This window comes from Dermacentor andersoni, chromosome 2, assembly GCF_023375885.2.
Source record: "Dermacentor andersoni chromosome 2, qqDerAnde1_hic_scaffold, whole genome shotgun sequence".
Lineage (NCBI taxonomy): Eukaryota > Metazoa > Arthropoda > Arachnida > Ixodida > Ixodidae > Dermacentor > Dermacentor andersoni.
In genome coordinates this window covers 176,013,837-176,029,002 of record NC_092815.1, presented here as the reverse complement: position 1 = coordinate 176,029,002, position 15,166 = coordinate 176,013,837, and the positions used below count along the sequence as shown (strand labels likewise).

General features: G+C 50.6%; 1 protein-coding gene across 1 annotated transcript in view; it reads right to left on the bottom strand.

The window, feature by feature from the left end:
• The window catches only part of Myo31DF (Unconventional myosin ID), a 103,781-nt gene that overhangs the window by 62,405 nt on the left and 26,210 nt on the right, over positions 1-15,166 (bottom strand). The window lies entirely within an intron of this gene.

Genomic DNA, 15,166 nt, shown 5'->3' with positions numbered 1-15,166 from the left:
ATATACTACCTTGTACGTGAACATTATTTTCTCTCCCTGTTACGTCAAACTCTACTGTGCTTCCATGATGTTCAGCTGTCAATCTCCGCGAAAAAGTTATTGTGAAGCTAACAGCGCTATCTTTCTGCCTCGGGCTTCTTTGTCGACCCATGAAAAAAAAAATCCCAGTTCTGCCCTAAAGGCGAAGCCCCGATTGCGATAGCAAATTAATAGATAGCTGTATGAAGTAAGCACAGCAGTCGTATCGGCCATATGAATTTGCAAACTTTCGCTTACTAACTAAATTAACAATGACAGAATGCGTAAGCGTGACTCAACGAGGACGTAGAGAGAAACAGATACACAGAGCCAGCGCTGTCTTTGTGAGTCTGCTTCTTTCTACGTCCTTGTTCGGTCGCGCTTACACATTCTATCATACATTCGAACGAAGTAGCCCGTCAACGTGGAGGAGGAAATAACTTTATCGTGTCCTGAGGAACCCCTCCCCACCCACTCTTGGTTTAGTGGTCGGCAGGGGTCGCGGGCCGCACCCACGTTGGGACGGGAAGCCCGTGAGCCTCCGCCCTTTCGTGAGCCCTCTGGACGGCCCGGAGCTGGGTCTGGTGGTCGTCGCTTCGCAGGGCGTCCACCCAGTCTTCGTCTTTAGTGAACACGGTTTCGCTTAACGCGGAGCATTGCCAGAGCATGTGCGCTAGCGAGCAGTACGATTCGCCACAATCCGGACATTGCGGCTCTACTTCTGGTGAATAACGGCTCAGTCTGCCTCTCGAGGGGAACGACCCTGTCTGAAGCATTCTGAATATCAATGACTGTGGTCTAGTGAGTTTAGCGTGGGGGAGTGGGAAGGTATAGAAGCATCTTCAACCGTGCAGTAACAACTTTTGAAAGAAACGATAGATGTACGAAGCAGAAAAGGCCGGTGTGATAGGGCTTATCTGTAAGGGTATTACATATGAAAACACGATCGGCAACACTTCTGCACAGTTCACTTCTGAGCAAACGCACATCGCGTAGAACGAGCACTTCTACACCCAGCAACGCTGCGACACATCGCACATACATATCACGGTTTGCAGCTTGCGAACACACTTCATGACAGCAAGAACACAGCTCGAACGTCGCGGTCACCTCGGCGCGTCGCAGCCGGCAAAACGGCTCACGCGTAGTATAGCACACGCAGAATGGCAGCGATAACGAGACGATAAAAACTTATCGCTACTGATCGTATCATTACTTCTGAAAGTTGCGAAGGGCTGGCGTTCACCACTTCGTGGCAACGATCCGAATACACAGAACAGAAACCAATCGTGTTCGCTGGGTGCGCTAATCGGACGCTACTTATTTCGGCACGCACTGAACATGTGTCCTTCTGCTCAGAATGCACGTGTATGTGATGGACTTCTCGTTTGCGACACGCACGCGAAGCATGGAACAAAAAGTCACGATGTCGACGGCTTCAAATATTTCTTCAGACGCTATCAAAACACAACACACTTCCTGCGCTCCGTCTGTTTCTGTTGGCGATCGCACGCACTGACGAGGTCTGGAAGGGTACACCGGCTTGCTTCTTCCGATGACTATCTCAGGGGGTGCCGATATCTCTAGTAAAAATCACAAAAAGGAGAAAAAAATAGACTGTTTCTGACGCGGCTGTAGCCTAGGCCTTGCGTCCCCGCTTCGCTTCGCTTCGAGCACGCGCCATGTTTGCTGTGACGACAGCCGAACCATCCGCCTCGGACCAGCCAATGAGAGACGAGCAGGCGTGCGGACGGGAAAGTTGCGTCCGCTCCTCACCAGTAGAGAGCCATCAGCACGCGGGCGGACACGGGCGGAACGGACGGGCGGACTGACCGTCAACGTGTTTTTACTAAATTAACCCGCACGAAGTCAACGTGTTTTTACTAAATTAACCCGCACGATGTCACGCGCGCATAGGTAAACATGAACACATCTCGCTCGATGACAGCGAAAACTGCCTGTGAAAACACTGGAGTTAGGAAGCGCGGCAGGAACAGCGAGCCAACTGACATCCGTGCATCTGTCGCTTCAACGCGAACGAAACGTCGAAATCACAGCGCATACGAAGCCACCGGCACTACGCGCACTGTGGCCACGTCGCAGGTTGTTAGCAAGACACACGAGCTCCGGCAACGCGTCCCTACGGCGTCCGCCAAAGGCGTCTGCTACGGCGTCCGCGATTCACAAGCCCAACGCCGTAGTAAGCGCCGCGGTTGTCTCCGCTCTGTACGGAGGGGCGGGCGAGGAGGACGCCCCTCATCCCTCGCCTGACCCTCCCGCCTCGCGCGCCCCAGCAGAAGGCACGCATCTGGGCGGCGTTCCTTGCGAGATTGAACCGCCGTTCGCCGGCTCACCCTCACACACATTCACTCATACAGAACCTCGGGCGACGGCGACAACAGAAATGCGCCTGGAGTGTCCATATAATTGCTATCGCAATAATAACGAGAACGAAGCCGCGGATACGAAGTACACAGAACTGCGCTGAAGGTCAGTCATATACTTAATCGCAAACGCTGATCGTCTGCGCAGCACGCAGCAAGGCGGAGCGGGCTGCAGCGTCTGAAATAATCGCCTGTACTCCGCCGCGCGTCTCCGTGCTTCGCGTGTGTGAAAGTATACGTGACCTGCACGCCTTGGTAAGGAATAAATGCAACGCTTGTTCACGTATCGCTCAAAGGAAACAGTCGTGCGCCGAACGGCGCACGCAGTTCACTGCACGGCCGGCTCGATTATGCATATGCTCGAGGATGTCTACCAACCATCACCAGACGATAGCACTGTGCACCAGCGCGTTGCTCTAGAGTGGAAAATGAAGTAAAATAAACACACGAGAAGGAAAGACAGGGCGCAGCTCTCTTCGTACGTTCGCTTAAGTTTCGCTGCTAAGCGCATACGGGTATGCGATGATTTGCAATGCAAACCTGCGTCTTTTTTACTGAAATGTGTGTGTGTGTATAAAGAACGTATCGCGCTTACCACTGCTCTGTTCTTGATTTAATATCGCAGAAACATTGCATCTTCTGATACGGATCTTTCGATATATAACATATGGCCCTGTTACTTCTCGACTTTCAAGAAAAGTAATGGTTCCCGTCGTTCAACTAGGCCTTCCCCTTAAAGGGACACCAAAGTGAAACATGATTTCTTCTGCCATAAGTAAATTACCGTTCTACAACACCAAAAACACAACTCTTACAACGATAAGACGTTTGGTAAGCCAGAAAAAGCGAAAGAACGAAATACGGATGGCGACACCTACTTAAGTTCCCGCACCTGGGGGCTCTGACGTCTTGGATTTTGATGGCATCTTCTAGGGCCTACCAATTATATATAGCGGTACAGATTGACTACCTTGTGTTCTAAAGGAACCAAATATTAAACATGGCAAGTTTCGGGAACCTTCACTCAGCCAACGCGACCCAAATGCGAGAACATATACTTTGGAATCCCTGACGTCACGCTGACTTACCGCCGCTGGGGTTTAGGCGTGAAATTCACATACTGATACTTGGACCTTCATTTTTTCATCTAATAATCTAACTATTTTTTTAAATGACTGCCTGCAGGGTTCTCAAATAATGTTTCATTAGTCTAAACTGATTTATTGTTTCTCTTTAGTGTCCCTTTAAATTGGTGTCGCAAACATGGCGGCTATGACGCCAGCTATAGTCGCTTTCGTCATTTGATGTACGCACAGCAAAGAACATGGCAAAACATGACATTCGAGATTTGTTTCCACTACTCGCTGGCAGGTACGATATGGACAACACTAGGGGCTCAGACGAATGTAACTTCGTATATATTTTATTATCATCATTATTATTACTATTTTCCTTAGAAACGGGGCAAGTAACACGTCAGGTGTTTAGTGAACGATCCGGATGAGGCACGAAATTTTGCTGCGAAACTTGAGTACGACCAAAACAGCGATAAGCGCGATCTTCTTTGATTCTTTCTTTTTTGAATGATTTGCGGGAAAAGACTCAGGTTACCTGTACCAGGATGTTTGAGACTGCTGGCGGAACGGCAAAGCTTGCGGTTGCGTTAGCGCTAACGGATGACCGCACACACAGGAATGCAATCGTATTTTAATTGTCGGGTAATTACTTAACACGCTGGCAGTAATGACGGGCTTGCGTTTTAAGGCCCGCTGGCCGCTTCAACGTCGGACGCCGGTAAATGAGCGTCACCTATATATGCGCAAAGCAAGAGAAATCAGCGCGCGTCGTCGCCTACCGTTCCACGAGCGGCGCCCCTGCCCTAAATGCATAAGTTACTTGGACAGCTAGCTCCTTACTGGAGCTCGAGCGATCCAGATTACGGGGCCAACGAGACGTACTACGCGCCCGCAATGTGTGCCGTGGCACGCGGAAGCGACGGTAATATCCCCACACCCCTTCACGCTGCAGCTCTGGGAGGGCGTGGCTGAATTCGAGCAGACGACAGTCGCCAAAGACCGGAAATGCAAAACAGAAATCCTTTTATTGTGCATTTTGGAGACGACGAACACACGCGATTTTCGTTTAGCAAAGTGTCATATCATCATCAGCAGCAGCCTGGTTACGCCCACTGCAGGGCAAAGGCCTCTCTCATACTTCTCCAACTACCCCGGTCATGTACTAATTGTGGCCATGTTATCCCTGCAAACTTCTACTGGGGCCGTATTCTGAAACGATCCACTTCGGCGACAGCTCGCCGTCCGGTACGCGCTGATTGGCTGGTTGAGCAAATTTGGATGATGTAACTGATGCGAGTTTGCTAAAACAACCAATCAGCGCGCGCCTGACGGTGGACTATCGCCGAGACGATAGTATCGCCGAAGTGGATCGTTTCAGAGTACGGCCTTTGAACAATAATACTTAGCATTGCTCAGGACACTCTTCCTCTTGCAGGAGGCACTTATATGGTACAGTGACGTTTAAAGAAATCCGACCGATAGCTATCGTGCTTCCTATATCGACAAACCGAGGACGAAAAATGGCTTGGGTTTCAAGAAGTTACGGAGGAATGTGTCGTGTGTGCCCCTGTGTGCAAGGTAAATATACCTGGGAGCGAAGCTTCCAGAGAAGCTCATACGTTCAAAACATGGCGGTTCATCGGCGGTTCATGGGGCTTAGCGCCACCTGTGTGACGATGGAACACGTCCGCCGGGGAAGAAATATGTGACGCCATATCCGTTAAAAACTGAAATGACGTCATCTTGTTCCCAAAGGCACGAAATTTGTTTTGGTGGCCTGTAATTAGAGTTGTATATTCAAATGCCCCGTCATTCGACTTGATGGCCGTTTCGAGCTTTCAGCGCGGAAAGCGATGCAGGAAAAGGTTAGCCGCACGGGTGTCGAAATCGCACTCCTGCACAGAACATACTTTCTTTGAATTATTAAATTATGGGGTTTTACGTGCCAAAACCACTTTCTGATTATGAGGCACGCCGTAGTGGAGGACTGCGGAAATTTCGACCACCTGGGTTTCTTTAACGTGCACCTAAGTACACGGGTGTTTTCGCATTTCGCCTCCATCGAAATGCGGCCGCCGTGGCCGGGATTCGATCCCGCGACCTCGTGCTCAGCAGCCCAACAATATACTTTCCTTGGAGGCCGACGAAAGCTTTAGGCGTATACTATAGAGTGCAGGTCCCATCTTCGGAGGCCAAGCACGTCGGCGTGCGCAATCGCACGAAGAAAACTAAAGCAACAATTATCTGGCGGTCGTAACTCACTACTTTTGACTGAACAGGTTAAGAAACGATGAAACTACCTGCGTCACCAAATTCACATAAACGTCGGCAAGCAGAACAGCACAACGTGCGAGGGGGGCGTACTGTAACAGGTGAACTTTACGAGCGCGCCTTTCTGCACACTTCAAGAGCTGCATTGCATTACAAGTGACAGCGACGTTGGACGATGGGCGCTGAAAAAAGGTATTTATCGATAATGATAAAATAAAATAGGGTTATCTTTTCTTTACTCGTCACGCATATATAAAATTGATTATTGTAGGATTAAAAAGAAACAGCAGTTGGCAACCGCGGCATACGGACCGGGCGGCATTGTGTTACTCCGCTAGCCAATCACAGAAGCAAACAAAGTCGTCGTCGTGCGACGTTTTCAAAATGGCGTAGTACTTTATATCTCCATGGTAAACAGATACCCAAGTTAGTGGCGGGTTCGACAGCCGTCACCACAGCACAATTGGTCGTGCAAAGCACGCGTAATGCGGAGGTTGTGAATACGGCTTCCACCGGCGGCAAGTAACCATCTTCATCCACTTTTATGTCTCTTTACTACCTCCTACGCTTCAATTTCAGCCACAGCTAATTTCAAAGAAAGCTTAGCTTTAAAATTACGATATAAGGACATTCCTCAATTCTCGCGAGAAGGCCTGAAGGTCCCAGACTTCAGTCGAGTTACATGGAACTTCATTAACATCGAAAGCTGAGATCCCACACAAGGCACGAACGAGAGGAACAAAGGTTCCGATCGCGTTGAGAAAGCGTACGAATGGTATTCAAGACTGCGATTAACTATATATACGTTTACACGAGCGCGATAAAGTCGCGTCAAGTCGGTTTGTCGAGTCGAAAAACCGGTTGTCGAGTTCATGTAAACGCTAACTGGTTTGGCCGAGACAGCGTCGAGTTCTCTGAACCCTCCTGCGACCGGTGGGGTGACTCAGCCTAGAGTTACTGCATATGGCTCCTAATGGCTTCCCTAAAGGCAGGCATATATACTAACTCTAACTCAGCCAACCCGCTTGGCGACATGGATCCAAACGCGGTCGGATTGCGATAGGTCTGCTCGATATCTGACTCGAGCCGCTAGTGTTTATTGGTGCCCGGATAGGGAGATAAAAATAGGCTTGCCTTGAAAACAATTCGCTGCGCTATCGCGGATTCCGGTGTGCCGGAGACCGTGTCTGGACACCGCAGTTGAGACAGCAGTTTATTTTATAGACGGTGGCGTCACAAACGCCAGCATTCCATCCTCCCTCCCTCCTATCCGTTACCCACTCGTGGGTGGAGTATAGAGCACTCCGGCCGTACACCTCCACCAAATCTAGAATTTCGTGTGTACCACGTGACGAGATGCTATACCGACGCCAACAGCTCGAACGAAAATCCGCTCGTAAAAAAGCTGATCTCTCTCTCTATCTATCTATCTCTATCTCTCTCTCGAAATGTGGTTTTTCTCATTCCGTATGCGTCATATATCGGCAAGAGACACCTACTTCTCGTTCCAGTAGAGTAGATCATATATTGTACTGTTGTGATCTACGAACTTTTTTCCGGAGAAAAAGCTCACAACAATATGCAGATTCTCGGCGCTTACCATCTGGGAAGCTTTCGGTGAGTTTTCGGCGCGCACTAGGTGGCGAAAATTAAAACGCGAGAATTGTCCAACTTGCGTTTCTGCAAAAAAATACGTCGTGCTATCTCGTCACTCAAATAAAGCTATCCAGAGAGGGACCTTTAATCATAAGGGTGGCTTGCTGACATAAGCCCAAAAATGGAGAACAAATCTCCGTGCTTCGGCAACACGTGTAATCCATCGGGGCGTGCACTTCCTCCTTGCTCTTATCTATGGCGTTGCAGCGTCGCCAAACACCCTTTGTTCTCATATCTCTGAGGCTTCGCTTCGCGCACGGTGTTTAGTGTTGTCAGATGACGGAAAGGTCAAGGTGCAGACGAACCTGGGCGCGTGCGGCTCCGGAGAATTGTGTTTCCGAAAAATACGTCGTTATCATTGTGCCAAAAAAGTCACAGTTCCGTCCGAAAGGCGAAGCACCGATTGCGATAGCAATTAGTGGACGGCTAGCTATACGAAGTAAGGAAGGATAGTAGTTTTATCGGCCGTATGAACTTGTGAACATAGACATACTAACTAAATTAAGAAGCATGGTGTCACGCGCACACAAGCAAACATGAACACATCTCACTTGATGACCGCGGAAACTCGCTATCAAAACGCTGGAGCGAGGAAGCGCGGCAGCAGCATCGAGCGAATTGACCTGCGTGCTGCGTCTCGCATCAACACGAACTAAGCCACGAAAACACAGCGCGCGGCAGGACTCTGTCCCCGTCGCAGATGGCTTTCAAGATGCAGCGGCCCGGGCGGGCGCGGGCGGCCGCCCGGGCCTCCCGGTGGCGTATTTTCATCCGCTAGCAGCTACAACGGGGCGTGCCACTTTTGACGGAGCTCGACGTTTCTGCGCAGGCGCGAGTAAGAGCGGGCGCGAGAGAGAAAATCTGGGGGCTTTTGCTCCTTGCATATATGACTCAGCCTAGGCACTACGGAGGAGGTTTCTTAGATTGCGTTGTATTCGTTTGTCCCCTGACATGCCGGCATTGCGGAGTTCGGTCGAGTTGGTTTATACGCTCCGCCGCTGGCTGCCCGCGCGGTGAGGCAGTGGGCGCGGACGCCGCTTGGTGATCGCTGTGTCTGAAGGGACAATGTTCTGACTGGTGTTTTATAAGTCACGGGTCGAATTTTTCGTCGCGACGATAGATCGGATTTTTTACAAGCACTGCTCCAGGAGGGCACATGTAACCGGCAAACGGAGGCCTCAGGAGAGCACCTGAGGTTATATTAAAGCAGGCGGCGCAGGATCTCCGGGGCACCCAAGCGGTAGCGGGGGGATCAAAGCTGGAAGCCGGGCGGCCCGTGGGTTGGGGCCGCAGAGGCCGAAGCGTCCCTGGGGGTGTTCGCATAAAACATTGGCTGTCCGCGATAGCGGACAGCCGATCTTATACTCCCCTGGCACGCGCAGGCCTCTGCGAGCCCCAACCCACGGACCAGTCCGGCTTCTAGCTTTGATATCCCCGTTGCCGCTTTGGTGTCCTGGAGGCGCCGCCAATAATGCGAAATAATGACACGTTGTTTTCATTAGTAAAAACATGATCGATTAAATATGATTGCGTCGAGCCGCCAACTTGCGATGCTAAGTTCAGCACAACCGCGCCCCGCGACTTCTGCCGGCACGGCGCGCCTAGGGACAAGCGCATACACCGCGCCCCAAGGGACTCCTCCGTAGTACCTAGGCAGAGTCGTATTTTCAAGAATCAAAACTCCCCACATTTCCTCTCTCGCACCCGCTCTCACTCGCGCATGCGCGCAAACGTCCGTCGTCTCCGCAAGTTCCACGCCCCGTTGTACCTACGAGCAGTTGGAAATACGCCTCCCGGTGTATAGAACGAGCCCCCTTCCTACCCTCCCCCAGGAACCACGCGAGCGACAGAAGACGGCGCGCTTCCTCCCCGCGTCCCACGCTTGCGTGCGCGAGATTGAGCGCCGATCGCCGGCTCACCCTCGCAAGCTTTCGCTCGCGCATATAGCACACGGCGACTATTTTATCGCCCGTGGACTTTATGCGGAACCTCACGGCGACGGCATAAATGCGCCTGGAGTGTCCATATATAATTGCTATCGCAATAAAATATACAGCACGGTGCAAGCAGCCTGCCCGGCAGGCGTGAATTTCTTCCCGGTTGTTATCCTCTGGCGTTACATGGACGCCACCAATACACTCTGTCGCGCACGCACACATGTACGGTGCTCCGTTTCCAGATAGCAAAAGAGCGGCGTGTACGTGACGCAGCGTGTGTACTCGGGCACATACATACACATCGCGACCCTGAACCACACCTTAATTATCTCGACGCATTCGCAGCGAAACGGGAGCGGTGCGCGCACCTTCGTTAAAGAGATGCGACGAGTTCCGCGTCTCGAGAGATGATGATGAAAACGTTTTATTTGAAGAAAAAAAAAAAGGAGTGGGGAGTTAGGAGAAGGGTGGTCGGATTCTTATTCCGGAATTCCGTTGGCTAAGGCCGCCGCCCTAGCTCTTTCCACGAGGGCTCGCTGGTCCTTGAGGGTTGAGCTGGACAGGGCTGCCTCCCATCCTTCCCACGTTGGCTGTTTTATAGCTTCTAAGGCACTATTAGCCTGGCAGGCCCATACCATATGGTATGAATCTGCTTTCTGCCCGCAGAATTTACACTCGGCCGAAATAGATTGTGGCTCAATAGCATGCAGCTTGACTGGGTTATTAAATGATAGGGTTTGTAACCTTCGTAAATGGCATTCTTCTGATTTGTTTAATCCCTTAGTTGGGCCCGGGTATTTTCGTCGCGATAAGCGCAAGTGTTGTAATACGTCTGCATAAGTTATCAATGGCACTGGGACGTCCGAGTCTTCGGTGAGGGAGGAGGAGGGACCCCGGGGGAGAAAAGCTCGGGCGGCAGCGTGTGCACGCTCATTTCCCTCTATACCCTCGTGACCTGGCACCCAAATCAGCTCTTTGCGCGAGGCGAAGACCCCAGATTGTTTGAGGATCCTGCAAGCTAGCGGTGCAATTCGTCCCCGCGTCGTCTCGAGAGATGAAAACGCGCATCGTTACAGCTCGAGGTATTGTGGGTATTGCATGGCGCGAGGGCTATATATGATGGCCACGGTACACCAACACCTCGCTACCTTTCCTTTATGATTTGCTCTCTCTCTCTCTGCGACAGTCAACGCTCCCGCTGGTATAGCACAGATTTTGATTACGGGACGCAAGCGACTTGCGTATACCCAATGACTCAAATAGGGTTCAGGTTTTGCTGTAACTCGAAGTGATTGCGCACACAAGCGGAACATACGCTTCTTGCGTCCCCTGACCTAAAACACTAATATTTGCACCTCAAAAGCGAGCACTGTTGACCCAAGCTCGCTCTACGAGCGGAATGCACTGACGTCATGGGTTCGCCATGATGTGCAAGCAGCTCTCTAAAAAGCTATGGGTGAAACCTGGAAGTATGACATCATGCATGTTGTATAGAACCTTCAGCCACGAATTACGATGGGCAATCACGTTTATCGATTTATTGCAAGCAGGAGCCGTGGCATAACAGTTGCACATATGTCTCAATTGAAGAAAGAAAGAAAGGAGGCAAGGCGCTCTCTTGTGTGACGTTGGTGTTTGAGGATGTCTCGGGCAGTAAGTGGACTATCTCGGCAGTGGCTGTGGTTCCCTACTCGGTTTGTGTGGTTAGGACACGTTGTTGCTCAGGCGTGTCTCTGTAAAAGCTCGTGATCTCCAATAAAAGTCATTCTTCCTTTAATCTGATTGTCGCCATCGCCGTAAGTAAGGGTCTGCGCACGGCTGGATCCTAGGTGTACGCTAATAGCTTCCTTCTCCCGCTTTCGTCAGAGCTTCCATACTGTCTCTTATGGTGAAACACCGAAGCAAATATCTTAGGAATATGGTTTGTTCGGCTAGTTGGTGAAAAATAGACAGCTATTAGAAGATGAGCAAAATTTTACAAAGCACACTGGTCTTGCCTACCGCCCCAAAAAATATATACTTTGTTTTGGGTTCTTACGTGTCGAAACCACGACCTTTATTATGAGGCAACGTCGGTAGTGACAGGCTCCGGATCAATTTGATCACCTGGTGTTGTTTAACGTGCACCGCAACGAACGGTACACGAGCGTTTACTTGAATTCCGGCCCCAACCGATCGAACCCGCGACCTCGTGCTCGGCCCCACGACGTCACAGCCACTGAGCTACAGCGGCGGGTATTGTCTTTACTTTTGTGTATATCCGTCAATTCGTGCCTCTCTATCAATGGCAAAATAGACAGCAAAGGTGAACGAGCATAAAAAAAAGAAGAGAAAGTTAGTCACGCGCGCGAACTGTCCTTCTAGCGTTGAGTCGCGCAGACACGAAATGCGAACGGATACGCCGCAGACGCCCGCAGAGTGTCGCGGTCGACGAGAGGTGATGGCCCGTTCCGGCTTATCTCGCAGTGGGAGATGGTGGGTAACGATCGGGAACGTCGTGGGGAAAAGCGCTCAACGAGTGGCAACCTTCGCTGCAGGGCTCAACTCGGCGAAGCGTTCCGACAGTGCCTCGTTCGCCAGGGTCGTCGCGTCAGCGACGACGAACCCCGAACAATTCAAGAAGGCACTTTGATGCCTTCGCGATCGAAGGCTCCATCGCTCGCCTCGCAAGTCGCACGCATACCACCTTTCGCGCGCAGAGCATGCGCAGAGCGTCGCGGTACACGCAGGAGATCGCAAGGCCAGCCGGCGACACACAAACCTTGACACACTCGTCGCCGCCGGCAAGCGCACCCCCCCCCCCCGCTCCCCTCCCAATGCCACCGCACGTGTACATCAGGTATGCACTTAGAGACAGTGCGCGCAGGATCGAGCTCTCTCTCCTCCCCCCCCCCCCTCCCTCTTTGCCTGGTTTTATACGCCCACGGTGCGTACAACGAGTGTTGTTATTCGCGTCTGCCCTCGCACCCGACGCGCGCCATTGCCTCGGCCCGCGGACGACAACGGCGAACCGCCACGCACTCCGCGCGCATTTGCATACGCGCGTTTGCTGCATCGTCGCCGTCCGCGTCATCCGGCGAGTTCTTGCAGTGTCGCAAACGTTCACGGGCTTTCGCTGATCAGATGCAGTACGTATCCGTTACAGGCAGCGCGGACGGCGGTCACTGCGACCATGTATGGCCGCGACCTCTACAACTCGGTAGAACGGAAAGCTAGGCGAGTTGGCACGGATTCTATAGCTTGTTTTTGCACAATTCAACACGCGCAGTTTACGAGAACACAAAACGAACGAGCGCACGGACAGCTGTTTCGTTTAAAAACTCGTTACGAGAAACAGAATCAGATCAACCTGAATAACTCATTTTACTTAGCATGTAGCCAGCTATTATATATACGTATCGTTTGTACAGTTTCGTGAGCCTCTTTTTGCTTGTCACATGCGTGCCTCCAAAATGCGTAATCACGCAACATTTTATTTGCGATCACAAGCGTTCACGCTAGTTCGTGCACTGTATACCTCGTCTGAAGACATTTGTGCGTAACGTGCCTAATCTCACAAATAGAAAAGAGGGAAAATAAGAATGGGGAAGAAGGAAGGCGAAAAGGACGCAAAGGTGTGCGCCGAAATTTGCGAGGCAGTAGCCATTATTCGACAAGTGCGTGCTCGAGTTGGCGCCATTATAGTGGCGGCCCCCGCAGCTTCTTACCAGCAGAGGTGAAACTAGCGCTTACCCGTTGAAAGTGAGTCCGCTCACAGCTCAAGCAGCTCCAATAATATGAATGCTAGGATAATAGAAAAAAACATAGATGTTCGTTGTCCATAGTCTTGGTCGAGTACTGATAAGGCGATCTCTTGAAAAAATTGCCAAGACGTTCAGGTTTGATACTGAAACCAGCGACACAAAGACACTGAGTAGGGTCTGAAGGAGACATCGGCGATCTTGAACACGCCGAAAGTGGGAAGCGCTTCCTATCATTATATACATTTATATATACAGTGCCCCGAGAAAATAGGGCGGTGAACTGCCTTGACTTTAGGGCATCATCTCCACTGAACTCCTTGGCTTCACCATAGTGTTTAATAGTTGCGTGTCGCCAAAGCTAATTCATAGAAGTGCACCTGAAACGGCGATTAATTAGGGGGGAAAAAAACACGTGCGCCGGCAGCACCGCATTAAAGACAGACCTGAATCATGGTATCTCAAGACCTTTATATAGCAGTTCTATGCGATGAGTATTACGGTTTGTTTTCTTCGTCCTTTTTTTTTTTTGACCGGTCACAGTGTTAGGACAATGCGCACTCGTCATTGCGGTTACTTCATCAAGTCACCTCAATGAAGTAACTTCACTCTTGCTACACAACAGACAGACAAAAAACGATGATCGGGAGGACAGCGATCGTGCCACTCGAAAACGTGAGGCAGAGCGATGGCGCAGACGGTCGAGGAGAAGCGTACCGGGAGGATCCACGAGTAAGCCACCTCGTAACTGCTGTTCACAGTTAGCAGAGTCGGTAGTCGACCAGACTTTCTTCTTTTGGTTTTAAGCTTTCAAGCTGAGTTTGTAAGCAGCCGCTTACAACACTTTGTTGTTTTAAGAATAGCGCATACATCTCGCACGTAACTAAGACGCTCCGGGACCCGAAACTACAGGAAGAGTTACGCTAATGAGGAGAATTGCAGTTAACGAGAAATGACGAAGCACGGTTGAAGCGTCATACCTGCGAGCGCGAGTTGAAAAACCGCGCAGTGTGTCGCGTGTACATCTCCGAGAAACGCGTTCTACGGGACGGACGTCGCTCCGAAGCGTAAGGCGTCGATAAGATAACGAGTCCGTGACCTCTGGCGTCGTGCGGCAGCGACGGCTCCGACAACGCTGTGCTTGGCGTCGCGTCCTCTGCGATAACTGCCCCGAAGTCTTTAATGCGCGTTTCTCTAGGTAGCCGTACTTTGCGCTCTGGGAAGGGAACGAGAGAAAGGGAACTACACGATGGGTGACCGTTTGATTTTAAGATTACGAGCCAAAACAACGATACGATTATGAGGCACGCTGCAGTGGGAGAACTCCGAACTAATTTTGACCACCTGGGGTTTTTCTCCCCCCCCCCCTTTTTTTTTTTAAATTTGTGCACCCAATGCATGGTACATGGGCGTTTTTGCCTCACGGTGAAAAAAAAGAAAAAGACAGAAAGTACACATTATTTCTGTATTTAAGGTTTTTCCGCTTGCGAACCTATTAAAACACAATGTGACTTGCATTAAATGCACAGGAAAGCCTTACTACCTTTTCTTGTGCGCAGACGAATTTCTCGTCGAGTTTCCAAGCTGGCTTAGCCGCCACCTTGTTTGGACAGGAAAGTAGCCTCCATCGTTCTTCACTTCGATGTTGTCTTCGCGAAGCTGTCGACTTTGACGCCTTCGTGACAATTGGAACTATACTTATTATTGCTGCTGCCTGCTTTGCCGTCTACGGCGAGTATTGGAACACAGCCTAAACAAAGACTGCGAGTATGGGTGATGGCGATGATGATTTATTGGCATCCCCTTCGGAACGGGGCATCTAGCCTCCTTGAGTTAATCAGGCAATCTATACATCCTTATCGGTTTAACACTCTGCCTATATCTCCTTAATATTTACATCCTCCTTAAAACCTTTACCTACCTCGTACAGTTACCTATGCCTGTGTGCATTTTTCTTTATCTTTCAGTCTCTCTTCACCCCTTCCCCAGTGCAGGCTAGCAAACTTGATATCTATCTCCCGTTTAAGTTCGTTGCCATTCAAATCTGTCTCTCCATCTCTACCTATGCCTGTAACTGATCTGGC